A 6,618-nucleotide genomic window follows, 5' to 3' on the forward strand; every position below is an offset into this window, starting at 1 on the left:
AGGTTAGTGGTGTCCAAGGGCACTGGGGTGGGGGGGTGATGGAAGTACAGGAAAAGGGACCACTAGAGGGAAGCTGGGGCCACATCCCAAAGCCTGCCATGGACCAGGGGCTCTGACCAGCTAACTGTCCCTCTCTTGCCCAGGTCTCTGGGCCGATGTCACATCTTACCCCTGATCTGTGTTATATTGACCTGGACCATCTGACAGTGGAGAGGAGGGCCCATCCAGAGAGGCCATTGCCCCCCAGAATCCACAGGAAACAGACCCTCACCACCAAACTCCTTTGCTTTCCACTGTGGGAACAGAGGGCCAGTGGGGATAGTGCCAGGGCATCAAGACCCGAGGACAGCGGACACAACCTCCCGGACCTACAGATGGAGGAAAGGTCCTTGTAAGGGACGTTTCCTGGCCCCTGGGGAGGATGGGTGGGTGCAGGGGATCAGGCTGGAGGACAGATGCAGACCCCCAGCTGCGGTATGCTCTATGCTCTTCTGGCGGACAGGCTCTCCCCAAAGCCACGAGGCGTGGGTGATCCTGGGATGGGAGGGCGATGGGGAGGGTGCTGTCTGGGGTTCAGGTGTAAACCGCAGCACTGCCCACATGCACGGGGTCCCTTCGAGGGAGCTGCGGGCTCTCGATGTCTCGCCCCCCGCTCACTTGCTATGCGCACCTGAGAAAACTGAAACTCAGGGAGACCTGTGGTCCGGGCCCGCGGACCCCCTAACCCTCTGTGTGCCCTTCTCCCCGAACAGGGAGCCAAGCCCCACGCTGTGAAATGCGCGCTGTCCCTTTAAAAGGGACATGGTCCTCCTCGCGCAGCCTCGACAACAATCCCATTGGCCTGAGAGCAAGCCTCGGCCACGCCCCTCACGTCTGGCCCCTGGAATTCTATTGGCCCAGAGCCAGGGCCCCGCCTCCCACTCCTGGGAGCCCAGGCGCTACGCCAGGTTCGGTGACGCAAACGCATTGCCCAGGCAACCGGTTCCTGTCGCGGGGCAGAGGGGCCGCGCCGGAGCCGGGGTGCAAGCGCTGCCGCCCGGATCCCCAGGGCATCTGGCTCGGACCCTCCCCTCCACGGCTCCCCCCTGCCACCGACCCCCGCCGACCGTCACCCCAGGGCAGCCGACGAGGGGCGCCCCGGGAGGCCCCGCTACGCGAATGGGGAGGAGGCGCCGGGGGAGCGCATGCCTGGCGGGGGTCATGGCGTGGGAACGGGCTGGGCGCCGCTGGCGTCCCGCTGCAGAGGGCGGGGAGGGTTCAAAGGCGCCGGGTCACACGCCTGGCAGCAGATCGGCTCGAGCATTTAGCAGCACAAGCAAATCCAACCCCGGGGGAGGACATTCCTGGAGCATGGTCCCTGGACCAGCCCCGTGGTCCGGCGGAACCCCGCCCCGCCTCTGGCCACAGCGGCCTCAGGAGCCTTCAGCAGCTCAGCAGACAACGGGCCCAGGAGTCCAGGCTGCGAGACGTGTCGGCCCCCTGAACCAATCGCCCCTGTCCCAGCGCCGTCAGGGGCCCTGGCTGGGAAACCAGGATTGATTGGCCTCCTTCTGCCCTGGCTGGACTTCCCTCATTTTGCTCATCTGCTAAATGGGAACTTTGGGATGCCTCGGGGCTTTATATGAGCCTCCTAGGGCTGCTGTAACCTATTACCACAAATTTAGGGACTCAAAATAACAGAAATTTATTCTGTGACAGTCCTGGAGGTCGAGTCTGATTTAGGTCTCATGGGGCTAAATCCAGGCCTGGGCGGGGCAGGTCCCTCCTGAGGCTCTAGGGGAGAATCAGCCTTTCCCAGCTTCTAGAGGTGCCGCATCCCTGGCTCGCGGCCCCTCCCTCCATCCTCACCGCCAGGAGCGCAGCATCTCCCCTCTCTCTGACTCTGACCTCCCACCTCTGTTTTATAAGGACATTTGTGATGATACCACCTGCCCCCCAAATCCAGGATCCCCATCTCTCGGCCCTTAATCTTATTCACAAAGTCCCTTCTGCCATGTAAGATTTCACAGCCACAGTTTCCGGGGAAAGCCCCCACCCTTGTCAAAACTAAGGGCTGTTGTACATGCTGCCGGGTCACTCTTGGGGAGCAGGTCAGCTGGCAATGGGAGAGCCACCTGGTGTCTGCTGCCTTGGACAGTGGGGCAGAGAGAAAGAATGATAAGCCAAGTTCCCTGTCCCCAGTCACTGGGGCAGAGTGGTGGCCTTTGGACAGCTGCTGGGCCAGCACTGCCCAGGCCCCACCCCCACCCCATGGCTCCCTCTGAGACTTTCAGTGACTGACCCCAGGGAGGCTACACAGCCCCCCACAACCCCGCCTCCGCCTGCCATCACAGCAAGGCAGGCCTCAGGGCTGCTGAGACACCCACAGCCGGGCCAGCGAGCTAGCTTGGAGCTCCTGGCCACACCCGCCCCTGCTTCCCTTCCCCCCACCCCCACAGAGGACAGCGGGCCTGGCTCCGTCCCTAGGACTGCTGAGCCACTGGAATGGAGCAGGCCCGTGAGTCAGCCAGTAGGAAGGGGCACTTACAGCCACTTGCATCAGATGTTCCTGCCACTGGGCCCCACGGCCAGAGGCCCCAGCCCAGCAGGGGCCTAGTGGTGATCCTGCCTGTGACCCTCACTTCTCTCAGACTTGATAAGACCTGGGGCTTGTGGTTCCTGTCCCTGGGGGGAACATGCAGACAGGATCCAGGCCAGGCTGGGTGCCAGCCCAGGATTCTAACTCCACCTGCCCTTTATGTCCACAGCCACCCCAGCCCCACGTGCCGACCCAACCCTGATTCCAGCACCGTGACCCTAACGCAGGAGCTGTGCTGGGACAGCCTCTGCCTGCAACAGCTCAGTGTTCTCTCACCAGCCCTGTGCCCCCTCTGAACCTCAGGGACCTGGCTCTGAGCAGAGGAGGGAGGGGCCAAGCCAAGCCAAGCCCTCCCCAAAAGGCACAGGCCTGTGAGGCTATTGTAGTGGTCCCAGCACCGCTGCATGGCGCCCAGCCCCGAGCATGCACATCTCCTGCTCTCTGGAGTCCGCGCATGCTGGTGGGGGTGTGCCGGGGCCACACACCTCCACTCCACTCCCATCTGCGCACAGAGTCTGCCCCACACAGATGCAGCCTCAGGCACAGATGCACCCCAATATACTCACACTCACACCAAACTGATGTCCTTTAAAAAAAATATTGGGGGGGAGGTAACTTGGTTCATTTATTTATTTATTAATGGAGGTGCTGGGATTGAACCCAGGACCTTGTGCAAGCATTCCCTTGAGCTACACCCTCTCTCTGGTGTCTTTTTTAATGTTGGGGGCAAAGGTCTTTACCGTCACCCTCTGGTAGGGTTGCCAGATAAAACAGAGGACGCCCATTTAAATTTGAATATCAGATAAACAAGGAATAATTGTTTTGGATATACTTATGCATGGGAATTACACTGAAAAATTATTTGTCTGAAATTCAAATTTAACTGGGAGCCCTATATTTTTATCTGCTAAGTCTGGAAGCTCTGCATGCAGGACTTGGAGGCCCCGAGCTGTCCTGGGGCCCCTTGGATGCTGCCCAGGAGGTGAGCTCCGCACAGCTGAGCCCCCAGGGTCCCAGGGCTCCGGCTGCCCGGCCAGGCAGAGGAGGAGGTGGTCATAGTAGACACCACCCATTTAGCCAGCCGGAATCCTCCTGGCTCCTCAGAGGCAGAGGGAGGCAGAGGCCCTGGGGCTCAGAGTCAGGACATGCCTGGTGTCTTCTCTGGGGTTTGGGGGAGACCCCACATACAACATCGGCCAAGAGTCTCAGGAACTGGACGGGGCACCTCTGAGAGAGCTGACTTCCTGCACCTTGGCCGAAGGCTAGCCACGCCCCCTCTGTAACTGGGGCAGGAGATGGGGGCCAGAACTCCTCTCTTCCTCTCCCCCTAGGGTGCCACAAGGGAATTAGGTGTAGAGCTGCAGCAGGGAGGGGAGGGAAGGGCCCTGGAGCCAGGGAACCCGCCGCCACCTCATTTCCTGCTGGTCCTCCTTTTTCAGGCCAGTGCCTCCTGACTCCGGGCCCCCAGGGCAATCCTGAGCCTGCATCCCGGGCTGGCCACCTCCCCTGGCATCCTTTGGGTGGGGGAATATCCTTGTCCTGGACCCTGACTGTCCTGCCCACCAGCTCTGTGTCTGTCCTTTGCCCCACTGCACCTGCCCCCAGCTGACTGTCACTGCCGCAGCCCTGACTGTGCTTTAGAAAGATGGAGAAACCCAGCAGGCAGGAGGAGTGGGGGCCAGGGGCCAGGTTTTCTGCTTCACCTGCTTGGCAGGTCCCTCCCTGCCTGGAGCAGGAGGGGTCTCCCTCCCAGAGGCAGACAAGACTGCTGGGGGCCCAGGTGAGGTGGGCAGAGTGGCCAGACCCCTGTACCTCCCAGCTACCACATGCCCAGCACTTCTGAGAGCTTGGGCTTTAAATAGGGCTGCCCTCGAGGAAGATGACAGAAATCAGCCTGCAGCTGGACAGGGCTAAGGCCAGAGAGCCACAGGCTAAGCACAGAGGTCCCTCCCCCACCCCCCGCCCCCAGTGCAGGAGGGGCTGGGGCTGAGCCTGGCCCACAGTTGCCCACAACCCAGGCCAATCCTAGGGCTCTGGGGTCGCAGGTGCACCTGGGGGTCTGCAGCCTGTCCTGTTCTGGGGGTTGTGTGTCAACTGTATGCGCCCGTGGACACACACGTGCAAGCAATCATGTTACCAGCACAGAAGCCCACGTGTGTGCACACCCATGCATGGCCCCACCCATGTTGGAGGGCCCATGTATGCACCAAAACCCCTCCTAGCACTCACACAAGTGCCCCCTTGGCGACCACCCTCCTCACGCACAGGGTGGGGGCTTGCAGGACTTGGCTCACCCTGTGCACAGAAATAGTGGTTCCCACCCGGGAGGTGATCCTGTCCCCTTCAGAGACACTGGGCAATGTCTGGAGACATCTGTGGTTGTCACGACTTCGGGGGCTCCTGGCATTGGGTGGGGGCAGGGGTGGTGCTCAACTCCCCACAGTGCCCAGGACCCCCCCTAGGTGTCAGCGGGGCTGAAGGTGAGAAGTGGGAGGAAGGACCACAGAGGCAGGGCCATCTCCCCAGGTCTCAGCTCCCTGTTTCTCCACCTGCAACACGGGGCCCAAGAAGAGACCACCTGCTGGGGCTTCAGAGGGTAAGGCAGCCCCTCTGACCAGAGCCCGGGGCTGGGCCCGGCTTCTGGCTTTGGGAACAAATCTGCCCCCAATGGCCGAGATCCTAATCAGGCTACCAATGACTTGAGCTTGGCTAGGCCTAGAAAGATTGCCCCTGGGCCAAGATTACAGTTCATTTCTGTTCCTCAAGGTCAGCATGACTGGCAACCCCACCAGGGTCCACACAGGAGGACTGCGCTGGACGCCCGTGCCAGGAGACGGATGCGTCCCCACCACACGCCAGAAAATGGTTTCCCTTACTGTCTAGGCTGCACTGTTTCCTCCAGAAATATGTGTCTGTGTCCCAACCCCTGGGACCTGTGAATGGAACATTTCCGTATTTCTGTAAATAAGGTCTTTGTAGGTGTAATCAAATTAAGATGAGGTTGCACTGGATTACAATGGCTTTAAGGCAGTGATGGGTATCCTGACAAGAGAGGAGAGACCGCTGGAGACAAGAGCACAGATGGCCACTTGAAGACGATGCTGGATGGGGCGATGGAGCTCTCAGTCAAGGAGCACCAGGGATTACCAGGAACCACCAGGAGCTTGAAGAAGCAGGAAGGAGCCTCCTCTACAGGCTTCAGAAAGGGTGTGGCCTTGCTGACACCTTGATTTCAGATGTCTGGGCTCCAGAGGCAGCCTCAGGAAGCTCATACACTCACACAACCCCTATATGCGTGCGCACAGACATGCACACACGCTTAAAGACATCCTTTCTCTGCAGCAACATTCAGTGAGCGTTTCCTGTGTGTGTGCAAGGCCCTGTACTGGGTATTGGATCAGCAGTGGGAGGTTCTGGGCTTTCTCAGAGCTGGGCTTCTGGGGCGGGGCAGTGGCCCATCTGTCCCCACTCTCACCATCCAGAAGCACACGAAGACCTGCAGGTGACGGTGCACACCAGAGAGGGCCCTGGCTCCAGAGGCATGGGTGGGAGGCGACAGTCAGGTGAGGAAATGGCTAGGGGTGAGGAGGAGGGAGTCTGAGGCTTGCCCTGGGCAGGCAGGTCTAGCAGCCCCACACCAGGCACCTGGAGCCAACGTGTGTTCACACACACATACCAGGCAGGGGAAGGCAGGGGCTGGCTGGGGCTTCCCTGTGGGTCCCTCCTCTGGAGCTAGCTGAAGTCAGGCCTCACAGTTCCTGTGGCCTGAGCTGTGGCCTTGGGGGATAGCACACAGAGGCAGACTTACAGAGGAGGAAACAATCCAGCTCAGGCCTGGTTGGAGGACAATTGGGAGTGGGTGGTAGGAAGCCTCTGGAAGGACAGGCTGGGGCCTGGATGGGAGGGAGGACAGTCCACTCTGCATGCCTAAGTGTCTAGACACCGGGTCTGAGGACCATGCACCACCAGGCTGCGGGGACAAGAAGTTTGCTGATTCTCTCAGAGCCAGGATCAGGGGCCGAAGCCGAAACGGGGCTGTT

Source organism: Vicugna pacos, chromosome 22, assembly GCF_048564905.1.
Source record: "Vicugna pacos chromosome 22, VicPac4, whole genome shotgun sequence".
Classification (NCBI taxonomy): Eukaryota; Metazoa; Chordata; class Mammalia; order Artiodactyla; family Camelidae; genus Vicugna; species Vicugna pacos.